The sequence below is a fragment of the Budorcas taxicolor genome, chromosome 10, assembly GCF_023091745.1.
Source record: "Budorcas taxicolor isolate Tak-1 chromosome 10, Takin1.1, whole genome shotgun sequence".
Classification (NCBI taxonomy): Eukaryota; Metazoa; Chordata; class Mammalia; order Artiodactyla; family Bovidae; genus Budorcas; species Budorcas taxicolor.
Window position 1 is genome coordinate 62,818,163 of NC_068919.1, and position 13,525 is coordinate 62,831,687.

Consider the following 13,525-nt stretch of genomic DNA (forward strand, 5'->3'; position numbering starts at 1 on the left):
GAAGGCAGACAGATATAAGATCTCTCCTCTCCCCTGTGAACTTTTAAAGTGTGGCCCTTTCCCGGAAAAGCCCTGTGTGGTGAGTGAATACAACTGCTGAGTTTTGTGCTATGTACTATAGTGTAGGTTGTTGAATGCTAAAGTATGGGGAAGGGTAACACTTGAATGGCGTCATCTTTCCTTGACTCCCTTTCCCTTATTCCCTCACACTCACTGCCCTGGATTTGCACTTCAGAGTTGAAACACCCTAAAATTTACCTTAGGCTCTGATTTCTAGAGGGCCCAGGCTAAGACGTTACCATATTCTTTGTTTCTCGAGCATAGTAAATTTCTACTAGTTACTGATTCAGTAAGAACTTTATTTTAGAAATAGAATATAATCCAATCTAGTTTTATTTTATGAGTTTACCTGAACTATATATAACATGAGCCCTGGAACAAGGAACATTTCTTAGAAAATACCTGATAGCTAATATTTAAATAGTTCTTACTATGGACAGTATTCTAAACACACTACTATAGATTAACATATTTAATACAATTCATGAGATAGAATGGTCATTCCCCTTTTGCCAATGAACACACACGACAAGTGTTCCTTCGGCTCATTGCATAAAGAAGGCTACTAATAGCACATAATATCACACTGCTTCATGTCTTTACATCATTTGTCCTTTTCTTCCTCAGCCTTACCTCCCTAGTGTTGGACCTCTAGTATAAGCACCTAGCCTTACTCTGTTTTCCAGACAACCAAGAACAACATACCCTTAAGTCAGAACTCAGTTGTGTTTATGTTTTTCAGAACACACCACATTTTATTATGGGATTGAAACTTGACATTTTACAACCCTAATGTCTCAACGTCAATTCAGAGCAAACTTGAATTGCTAATTGAATTTCTATGTTTTTGACCAGGTAAAGACCTCATATTAAGAAATTTCCTTAAAATTCCAATGTATAGAAAAGGGAATGTTATATGTGTATCCATTCAGCAATTATATGTTATAAGCGTGTAGGTTATAGGACTTCTCGGCTCATACCTATATGTTTTATTTTGCATTTGCCTCCATTATTTTATTAGCAAGTATTGTTTTAATTTATGTAATTATGAGATTCCATTTAAATGTAAACCGTTTGGAGTTTGAGGAAAAATAGATCATTTATGATTTAAGTTTAACATTGTTCACCTCTCACTTTAATTCCTTTTTTTAATTGGAGTCTAATTGCTTTACAAGGTTGTGTTCATTTCTGCTGTACATCAAAGTGAATCACCTATGTATATACATACATCCCCTCCTTCTTGAGCCTCCTCACCACCCCTACATCCCAACCCTCTAGGTCATCACAGAGCACCAAACTGAGCTCGTTGTGCTATACAACAGGTTCCCACTAGCTATCTGTTTTACACATGGTAGTGTAGAATTCCATTTTAAAACTGTGCAATCTACTTGAAAATGATCAACTTCAAGCAAATCTATTCAAGGAGAATGTCAATCTGCCCAGCAGAACAGTGATGGGACTTGACCAAACCTGCATGATGGTGCCTGTGGCCTAATAATATCAACAAGAAACCACATGCCAGAGACTGATTTTAAGTGTAGCATAACCCCTAGCCATAAAGTCTTTTGAGGAGGAAAACCATAGTCTTCTCTTACCTATTGCTCTCATCCAAGTATAATGAAATAGTTGCCATTCATTGAAAAACTTACTTAAATCAATCAGTCTATTCATAGAGAACATAAGATTTTGCTTTTTAAATTACTTATCTCAGCTTATACAAAATCAAGGTAATTTAAGATATTCAAAATATATTATTAAAATAAAACCTATCAGATAAACACTTGAAAAGATGTTCAATATCACCAACTGTTAAGGAAATGCAGATCACAACTACAATGAGGTATCACCTCAGACCCTTTGGAATGGTCATCATTTAAAAAAATCTACAACAATGCTGGAGAGGATGTGGAAAGAAGGGAATCCTCTTGCACTGTTGGTAGGAATGTAAATCGATACAGTCACTGTGGTGAACAATATGGATATTCCATTAAAAAAATAAAAATAAAACTACCATATGACCCAGAAAACCCACTTCTGGGCACAGACTCAGAGACAACCATAATGCAAAAAGACATGCACCTCAGTATTCATTGCAGAACTATTTACAATAGCCAGGACATGGAAGCAACCTAAACGTCCATCAGCAGAGGAAAGGATAAACATGTGGTACATATATACCATGGAATAATTCTCAGCCATAAAAAGGAATGAAATTGGGTTATTTTTAGAAATGTGCATGAATCTAGACTCTGTCATGCAGAATGAAGTAAGTCAGAAAGAGATACAAAATACAAGTCAGAAAGAGATACCAAGATACAAATATGGTATCTTGGTGGCTCAGATAGTAAAGAATCTGCCTTCAGTGCAAGGGAGCCAGGTTCAATCTCTGGCTTGGGAAGATCCCCTGGAGAAGGAAATGGTTACCCACTCCTGGGAGCCTAGTGGGCTACAGTCCATGGAGCCGCAAAGAGTTGGACATGACTGAGAGACTTTCAATTTCAATGTATATATGTGGAATCTAGAAAAAAATGGTATCGATGACCTTATTTGCAAAACAGAAATAAAGACACAGATGTAGAGAACAAATGTATGGACACCAAGGAGGGGAAAAACGTGGGGGGGGATGAATTGGGAGAATAGGGTTGACATATATACACTACTGATACTATGTATAAAATAGATAACCAGTGAAAACCCACTATATAGCTCAGGGAACTTCATTCAGTGCTCTCTTATGATCTAAAAGGAAGTCCAAAAAGAGGGGATTTAAATGGCAGCCCACTCCAGTTTCTTGCCTGGAGAATCCCAGGGACGGGGGAGCCTGGTGGGCTGCCGTCTGTGGGGTCGCACAGGGTCGGACATGACTGAAGCAACTTAGCAGCAGCAGCAGCATAGCTGATTCACTTTGCTGTACAGCCGAAACTAACGCAACATTGTAAAGCAACTATACGCCAATAAAAATTAAAGAAAAAAGTATAAATAAATAAAATCTATGAGTACCATCAAAATCATGAATAAATAAAAGGTAAGCCCTTTGAGATGGGCACTCTTCAGTTCCTGTCTTGAGGAAAGAAAGAAGAATAAAGTTATATTCAGTCAACACTTACTGTTCTGATACTATGTGCTAGTCGCTGTGTTAAAGGCAGATAATACAAATATGACTAAAGCATTGTCTCCCTCAAGGGAAGCCACCATCTAATAGAGAAACTATGGTAAGAAAATACATGTGTGATTTGAATTTGTGCAAAATCCATCGATGGTTGGGATGAGAGAAAATGTTTTATATGATAGCTATGGTTTTGACAAAGATTCTACACTAAAACCTCATGGTATTTGAGAGCTCCAAGAGTTCTTCATGTTTGCTTCTTGTTTGGGTTTTGGTTTTTCTTGGTTTTTTGGTTTTGATTTAGTTTGGGTTTTTCTGTTTGTTTTCATCATAGTGAATGTTATTTCCATTATATAAATGTTAAAACTATGAAGCTAAACCTATGAGCTAAACCTATCACTAGAGACATAGCTAAACCTATCACTAGAGACATAAGCAAAAATAAAGCTAGAACTTGGTCTCAGTGTCCACTGACATTTAATTTCTAAAGGACCATTAAGGGTCTACTCTGCTTATAAAACTGAAATGTGGTGACTCAAAGGTTAGTTTCAACACAATCATTGTAAAATTGTCCTAAAAAAAGCTTTCTGGTATAGTAGAATGGGAACTGACTACATACCTATTGTACTTAGGTCCCTGAAACAGTCTTTTAAAATATATGGCACTTCAGACTTACTTTATCATCTGTAGAAATTCAACCAAAAGATCCACTGTCTTATTTATAATCAGTAATTGGTACTAGAAGCAGCATTCAAACCCAGTCCCTCAGATGCCAAAACCAGTCACATTTCTGTTATTGTCAGGCTTCCTTCTTCCTCATGCTGGGCAAAGAACTATCTGGTGTGATTTTGGACTTGTCCCTAGAAACTTAGAGCAGGAAAAGACATGGAAAATATAAAATTCAGATCTTCCATTGCATAGATGAGGAAACAATTTCAAACAAGCTTAAAGAAACAGAGCTAAGAGCATTCTACTGAAAGATAAGGAGACTTCCACTGATGTGTTCAGTACCTCCAGATAAACTTGATTATACTGAAATATCCTTGAAATACCTGCTAGAAAAAATCAATTTAGAACTGTTTGTCACTTATACTCTATATGAACCTTAGTTAAGAAATCTGCTATATCTTGCCAAAACAATACCCAGAATGTTCTTTGAAAATTTTTAAATGAATGCCATAGTCAGCAATAGCAAGTATCTTTAGAGTGAGATAGCAGCATTATTATCTCATTATGAACCCACACATTTTAACGAGTTTATTTCTCCTGAGGCCCATTTGCCAGAAGGTATGAGAGAGAAGAGAAGGTCATGGGAAAAACAATGAGAAATAAGTACATGATGAATGCAACATGAAAATCCAGTCTGGGGGCACTTCTATCAGGCGGCTACTTTTTCATCCCCTTGACAAAGTAAAGAACAGAGAACACACAATCCAAAAGCACTCATTCCTGCAACCTTCACTTTTTTTGGGACCATGCATGGGAAATACTTTGTTCTGTTTTACAATTATTTGTTTCAGTTAGTTAATATTGTAACCATATTTCAGCTTTTTTGTTAAAATCCTAAAATAAAATCTTCCTTTAAACCATGAACTACAGACATATTTGAGGAAACTCCAACACTGGCTTCCATGCTGGATCATATTTACAGCTGCCTCTAAGACACTGGCCCAGATTTACTACTAGGGTCTCCATCAGGTTTGGACACATTTCAAAGCTAACCTTCCAAATCCATACTATTCCCCAGTCCATCCTCTGTAAATCAGCTTCCATAGTTTTCTGAACAACAGTATCAGTCTCCAGTAATCTAGGTTCAAAACCTTGACATTTTCTATCTATATTCTCACATTCAGCTAACCAAATCCTGTTGCTACTACCTGAGTATGCGTCTTTAAGATTCTCACTGGGACTTCAATATCACTTGCATAGCTACCTTTATAATTGGCTAATTGGTTTCCCTATCTTGCCTCTATTCTTATCAAGTGGCAGTAGATAGGCCACTAGGATTGATTTTATAGGATTAGAAAATTTTTCTAGGATTAATTTTCCTAGAGCACAAAAATTGTCAAGTCCGAAACAGAGGCAAAAGACACAAATGAGACAGGTTACTTGTGGACACAGAATTCAGAGAATTAGTAAAAACCATGCATTTGATACCAATGTCTACCACCCTATAGGGAGGAGTACTTGGTCATAGCTGGACACACCAGGACTTGGGCTCTAGAAGAACAGCACTGCCCTCCCTCGTTTTATTTCTCTATAAAGCAGTGGAGGGAGAGGGAACTGGAACACACAAGCATACAAGTAATTATCTAATAATGGGAATTAAAAGGCCTCAAGCTCCCATGGTAATAGAAAATAGCCTTGCTGGTATGAGGAACATCCTGGCCTCAGGGTTAATCACCTAGAAGACTGCATACCATCTTCAGTATCAGCTGGAGATATTATCACCCTTTTTGCTGAGCCATTTATCCTTAGTCTACCTGTGGGAGCCACCTGGATTGCCCAGCAGACAAAGCAGCTATATCTCACTTCAAACCAAGCTCATTTCCCTACTTAAAACTCTTCTCTGATTTCCCCATTGCCTAGACAGAGAAATACATTGGCTAGCCAAGTAAGCAAACATTTTCAGCAGGTTATTTGCCCAGGCTTTTAATGTGGCCCCAGAAGGCAATGGCACCCCACTCCAGTACTCTTGCCTGGAAAATCCCATGGATGGAGGAGCCTGGTGGGCTGCAGTCCATGGGGTCGCGAAGAGTCAGACACAACTGAGCGACTTCACTTTCACTTTTCACTTTCACGTATTGGAGAAGGAAATGGCAACCCACTCCAGTGTTCTTGCCTGGAGAATCCCAGGGACGGGGGAGCCTGGTGGGCTGCCGTCTATGGGGTTGCACAGAGTTGGACACGACTGAAGCGACTTAGCAGCAGCAGCAGCAGCAGTATCATTCCACTTACTGTTTCTTTGCTCCTGCCAAATTGACTGTCTTGTTTCCTTGCCATACCCAGTTTCATCTCAGTTGTCTGCTTTTGCTGACCCTTTTTTCTACTGGACTATACTCATCTGCTCATTCTGCATGACTCCTTCTCCTAAAAGGGCTAATCCAATGCTGCTTCCGTGAAGATGCATCTACCTTCCTCCATATCACCCCAACCCCAAAGAGTTGTTTTCGTCCTTTGAACCTCTGTTGCATTTTCTTTACCTCTCTGTTTTTCTCACGTTCTTGCTTGTTTTATAATCATCCGTCCATGTTCTTTACCATCTCCTTTCTTGTACCTCCACACCTATTTCTAAGCAAAGATTATATCTGATTCAAATTTAAACAAATGTGGAGTCCAGTTCAAGATGGTAACATATAAGGTCTTGAACTCACCTCCTCCCATGGACGGACCAAAACTACAGTTACACCTAAACAATTTCCTCTGGAAGAAAACCAGAAATCAGGTGAGCAACTCCTACACATTAGGCAGACAAGAAAAAAAAACTCACATCAAAATGGGTAAGAGAGCCTGAGACACGCTATCCCCATAAACCCCTACCCAGGGTGGCACTGTAGCACTGGAAGAAAACACACAATTCCCAGATTCTCCCTGAGGAATAAAGGGTTTGAATCTAATATGTAGCTCCCCAACTTTTAAGACTTCCATTTGGGAGGCCCCGACAATCTCTATCTCTGAAAGTCAACAGGGCTTCCATCCACAGGATCCACAAGAATATAGGAAACAAAGAAACAGTTCTCAACAAGCTCATAAGGACTCGCTGTGGCTATCCTTCCAGGGTTCAGAAGTGAGAAAGAAGACTAAAACACCCCATTTTTCCCTGAAAGTAGCCTATTTGAATATATTAAAAGCTGTAGTTGGAGAGCCAGGCTTCTAATTTAAGAAGAGTGTGAGGGCAACGGCAGTCTCCTCCAGAGACCAGGGAGGCTGGCAGATGCCGTCTGCATGCTCTCCCTGTTTCGCCAGTGTCCATGTGAATGAATCTGGACACATATCTGTTACCCTGATTTTGTGGCTGCTGACTCATTGGAAACGACTGTGATGCTGGGAGGGATTGGGGGCAGGAAGAGAAGGGGACGACAGAGGATGAGATCGCTGGATGGCATCACTGACTCGATGGACGTGAGTCTGAGTGAACTCCGGGAGCTGGTGATGGACAGGGAGGCCTGGCGTGCTGCGATTCATGGGGTCGCAAAGAGTCAACGGACAGGACTGAGCAAATGAACTGAACCGAACCGAACCAAAAGGACGTATCACTTAATAGCCTGGCTCTGACAGCCCGTGGGGCTTGTGTTCATGCATTCAGTGGCGCTGTGGCAAACAGACAGTTCTTGGCTAGCTGTCTCCCCAGGACTCATCACAGAAGGAGCAGTCACCAACTTTCCAGTATTTCTCAGGAAATGGTATGTTTGAATACTTTTAAAAACTGCTGCCTGAGGGTACAGCTTCGTGCATCTAGGTGCTGATTGAGATCCTCCATTTGGGAACACTGAAAGTCTTGGCACATCTTCAGTTATGGGGAAACCATTAAGAACAAAGCATGCTTGGACAATCACAAAAGTGCAGAGACAACCAAGATCTAGGGCCAGTGTGAATGCAAAGCTTCATCTCTGACTCAAAGCCACTCCTTCAAGAGCGGATGTGGAGAAAAGGGAATCCTACTGCACTGTTGATGGAAATGCAAATTGATACAGCCACTATGGAGAACAGTATAGAGATTTCCTTAAAAAACTAGGAATAAAACTACCATTTGACCCAGCAATCCCACCACTGGGCATATATGCTGAGAAAACCACAATTCAAAAAGACACATGTACCCAGATGTTCACTGCAGCACTATTTACAATAACCAGGACACAAAAGCAATCTAGATGTCCATCAACAGATAAGCTGATAAAGAAGATGTGGTGCATACAGACAATGGAACATTACTCAGCCATAAAAAGGAATTAATCTGAATCAGTTGCAGTGAAGTGGATGAACCTAGAACCTATTATACAGAATGAAGTCAGAAAAGGAAAAATAAATATCGCACATATCGCAGAATGAAGTCAGAAAAGGAAAAATAAATATCGCATTAGTGCACATATATGGAATCCAGAAAAATAGGACTAAAGAACCTATTTACAGGGATGAAATGGAGACTCAAATATAGAGAACAGACTTGTAGACATAGCAGGAGAAGGAGAAGGTAGGATCAATTGAGAAAGTAGCACTGACATATATGTGCTACCATGTGTAAAACAGATAATTAGTGGGAAGCTGCTATATAACACGGGGACCCCAGCCTATGGTGCTGAGATGACCTAAAGGGGAGGGATGGGAGTGGGGAGGGAGCTCAAGAGAAAGACTATATATATAGCAGGGTGTGTATATATATGTTGTTATATGGCAGAAACCAATACAACTTTGTAAAAGTAATTATCTTCCAATAAACTGAAAAATTCCATAGAATGGTTTAATAGGAGAACAGAAGTGAAAGCAAGAATGAAGGAACTTAAAGACAGGACAGTGCAATTCATTCAATTAAGAGCAAAATGAAAATGGAATGAAAAAGAGTGAAGACAGATTAAGGAAATTATGGGACATCTGCAAGTAAACAAATACTTGCATTACAGAGGTCCCACAAGCAAGAGAGACAGAAACGGGCAGAAAGGTTATTTGAATAAATAATGGTTTTCCTAACCATAGGAAAGAAATAGACAAGTAGATTCAGGAAGTCCAGTGAGTTTCAAATACTTATGATTAATTGTCAAAAGTAAAGACAAGGAAAATATCTTAAAAACAATTTGTTGCATATAAGGAAACCCCAACAGGACAATCAGTAGATTTTTCAGCAGAAACTTTGCAGGCTAGAAGAAAGTGGCACAATATGTTCAAAGTGCTGAATCAAGACTGCCTTAGCCAAAAGTTGTCCTTCAAAATTGGAAACATAAAGAATCTTCCAAACAAGCAAAAGATGAAGGAGTTCATAACCACTAGACTAGCCTTACAAAAAGTTAAAGAGACTTCAAGTTTAAACAAAAAGGCAATCATTAGTACCAGGAAACATGAAAATATAAATCTTATTAGTGAAAATATATATTTAAATTCAGAATAATGTTGTAATGGTAGAAAGTAATCACAAATTTACTGTGAAAGTTTAAAAGGCAAAAGTAGAAAGATGACTATAACTATAGTTATTTGTTACAGGATACACAAAGTAAAAAGATTTAAACTGTGACAAAAATACAATGTGTGCAAAAGAAAAAAACATAATATGTAGGAGGGGTGAGAGTAAAAATGCAAACCTTAATTATGTGGTTAAATTTAAGCTATTATCAGCTTAAAATAGACTACTCCAAAATGTTATACAGTTCTAAAATGTTATTCAGAAGCCCCATATTAATCACAAACCAAAAAACTATAGTAGATACACAAAAGATAAATAAATCTAAGCACACCAGAAAACCATCAAATCACAAGGAAGAGAGCAAGAGAAGAAAGGAACAAAGAAACTGCAAAATAGCTAGAGAACAACTAACAAAATGTCAATCATCCATATCTATCACTAATTACTTTAAATATAAGTTGACTAAATGTCCAAACAAAAAAATACAGTAGCCCAAAGGACAAAAAAGATGCAACTATATGCTGCCTATAAAAGATTAATTTCTGCTTCAAGGTCATACAAAGACTGAAATTGAAGTGATGAAAAAGATATCTCATGCAAATGATAACCAAAAGAAAGCAAGGCTCATTATACTTCTTAGACAAAATAGACATTAAGACAAAGACTGAAAGAAGAAACAAAGAAGGGTGTTATATAATATAAAAGGGTCAAACCAAGAGACTATAACGTCTGTAAAAATATTTATGCACCCAACATCAGTTCAGTTCAGTTCAGTTGCTCAGTCGTGTCCAACTCTTTGCGACCCCATAAATCGCAGCACACCAGGCCTCCCTGTCCATCACCAACTCCCAGAGTTCACTCAGACTCACATCCATAGAGTCAGTGATGCCATCCAGCCATCTCATCCTCTGTCGTCCCCTTCTCCTCCTGCCCCTAATCCCTCCCAGCATCAGAGTCTTTTCCAATGAGTCAACTCATCACATGAGGTGGCCAAAGTACTGGAGTTTCAGCTTTAGCATCATTCCTTCCAAAGAAATTCCAGGGTTGATCTCCTTCAGAATGGACTGGTTGGATCTCCTTGCAGTCCAAGGGACTCTCAAGAGTCTTCTCCAACACCACAGTTCAAAAGCATCCATTCTTCGGTGCTCAGCCTTCTTCAGAGTCCAACTCTCACATCCATACATGACTACTGGAAAAACCATAGCCTTGACCAAATGGACCTTAGTTGGCATAGGAGTAACCAAATATAAGAAGCAGATGTTAAGAGACATAAAGGGAGAAACAGAACAATAATAGTATAGGAGTTCAATATCCCACTGTCAGTGGATAGATCATCTAGACAAAAATCAATATGGAAATAATTGATGTAAACATGACTGGGGCTTCCCAGGTGGCTCAGAGGTTAAAGCATCTGCCTGCAATGCAGGAGGCCTGGGTTTGACCCCTGGGTCAGGAAGACCCCTGGAGATGGAAACGGCAACCCACTCCAGTATTCTTGCCTGGAGAATCCCATGGACGGAAGAGCCTGGTGGGCTACAGTCCACAGGGTCACAAAGAGTCGGACACGACTGAATGACTTCGCTTTCACTTTCTTCACTTTCAAACATGACTGAGTGACTTCACTTTCACTTTTCACTTTCATGCACTGGAGAAGGAAATGGCAACCCACTCCAATGTTCTTGCCTGGAGAATCCCAGGGGCAGCGGAGCCTTGTGGGCTGCCGTCTATGGGGTCACACAGAGTTGGACACAACTGAAGCGACTTAGCAGCAGCAGACCTTTATAGATTATTCTGTAGACAGGCCTTTACAGAATACGCCATCCAAAAGCAGGTGCACATTCTTCTCAAGTACACATGGAACATTTTTCAAGATGCATCATATGTTAAGCCATAAAATAAGTTCTTAATAAATTTAAGGATGAAATCATATCAAGCATTTTCCCATCCACAAAGTATGAAATTAGAAATAAATTATAAGAAGGAACCCAAATATATGGAGATTAGACAATAAGTTACTGAACAACCAATGGGTCAAAGAAGTTAAAAAATATCTTGATATAAAATGAAACTACATCATACAAACTGAGGGGATGCATCAAAAGACAGTTCTAAGAGGGAAGTTCTTAGTGATAGATGTCAAATAAACAACTTACACCTCAAGGAACTAGAAAAGGAACAAATTAAGCCCAAAGTTAGAAGGAAGAAAATATATATTAGAACAGAAATGAAAGAGCATGACAAGAAAATAGAAAAGATCAATGAAACTAAGAGCTGTTTTTTGAGATGATAAACAAAATTAACAAACCTTTAGCTACACTCTCCAAGAAAAAAGGAAAAAGACTCAAAATCAGAGAACAGGAAACATTGTACCTGATACCATACAAACACAAAGGATTATAAAAAAACTACTATAAACAGTTATATGCCAAACTGGAAAACATAGAAGAAATTAATAAATTGCTAAAAACATACAACCTACCAAGAGTGAGTCAAAGGAAAGTGAGTCAGAACATACCAGTAATGAGTAAGCAGATTGAATCACAAATTAAAAACCATTCAACAAAAGTTAAGGACCAAATGGTTTCACTAGTGAATTCTACCAGACATATAAGAAGAATTAAAACCAATCCTTTACAAACTCCTCCAAAAAAATAAACAGAACACCTCTAAACTCTTTCTACAAGGATAGCATTACCTAATAGACCACCTTACTTGCCTCCTAAGAAACCTGTATGCAGGTCAAGAAGCAACAGTTAAAACCAGATGTGGAACAACAGACTGGTTCCAAATTGGGAAAAGAGTATGTCAATGCTGTATATTGTCACCTTGCTTATTTAACTTATATACAGAGTACATCATGTGAAATGTCAGACTGGAAGAAGCACAAGCTGGAATCAAGACTGCAGGGAGAAGTATCAATAACCTCAGAAATGTAGATAACACCACCCTTATGGAAGAAAGCAAAGAGGAACTAAAGACCCTCTTGATGAAAGTGAAAGAGGAGAGTGAAAAAATTGGCTTAAAACTCAGCTTTCAAACAACTAAGATCATGGCATCCATCCCATCACTTCATGGCAAATAGATGGCGTAACAATGGAAACAATGACAGACTTTATTTTCTTGGGTTCCAGAATCACTGCAGATGGTGACTGCAGCTATGAAACTAAGACACTTACTCCTTGGAAGAAAAGCTATGACCAACCTAGACAGCGTATTAAAAAGCAGAGACCTTACTTCACCAAACAAAGGTCCATCTAGTCAAAGCTATGTTTCTTCCAGCGGTCATGTGTGGATGTGAGAGTTAGACCATAAAGAAAGCTGAGCGCTGAAGAACTGATGCTTTTGAACTGTGGTGTTGGAGAAGACTCTTGAGAGTCCCTTGGACTGCAAGGAGATCCAACCAGTCCATCCTAAAGGAAATCATCCCAAATATTCATTGGAAGGACTGATGCTGAAGCTGAAACTCCAATACTTTGGCCACAGGATACAAAGAACTGACTCACTGGTAAAAACCCTGATGCTGGGAAATATTGAAGGCAGGAGGAGGAGAAGACGACAGAGCATGAGATGGCTGGATGGCATCACTGACTTGATGGACATGAGTTTGAGCAAGCTCTGGGAGTTGGTGATGGACAGGGAAGCCTGATGTGCTGCAGTCCTTGGAGTCGCAGAGTCAAACATGACTGATCTACTAGACTGAACTGAATGCCAAAATCAGAGAAGGACCACACAATAAAAATATACATATACATATATATAGACAAATATTCCTGATGAACATAGATGCCAAAATCTTCAACAAAATATTAGCAAACCAATTTCTAAAATATACTAAAGGATCATGCACTATGATCAAGCAGGGATGCAGGGATAGTTCAACATATACAAAATTGATGTGAAACACCATACTTGTAAAATGAAGGATAAAAATCATATGATCACCTCAACAGATGCAAAAAAAAATAATAGCATCTGACAAAATTCGACACTCATTCATTAAAAATCTCAAACTTGGTGCAGGGGAACATACTTCAAAATAATAAATGTCACATATGACAAACCCATGGCTAGCATCATACTAAACAGTAAGAAGCTGAAAGCTGTGTCACTAAAACAACAGAACCAAGGATATACAATGGAGAAAGGATAGTCTCTTTAACAAACAGGATTTGGAAACTGGACACTCACATGCAAGAGAATGAAACTGGACCCATATCTTTACAACACACAAAAATAACTCAAAATGG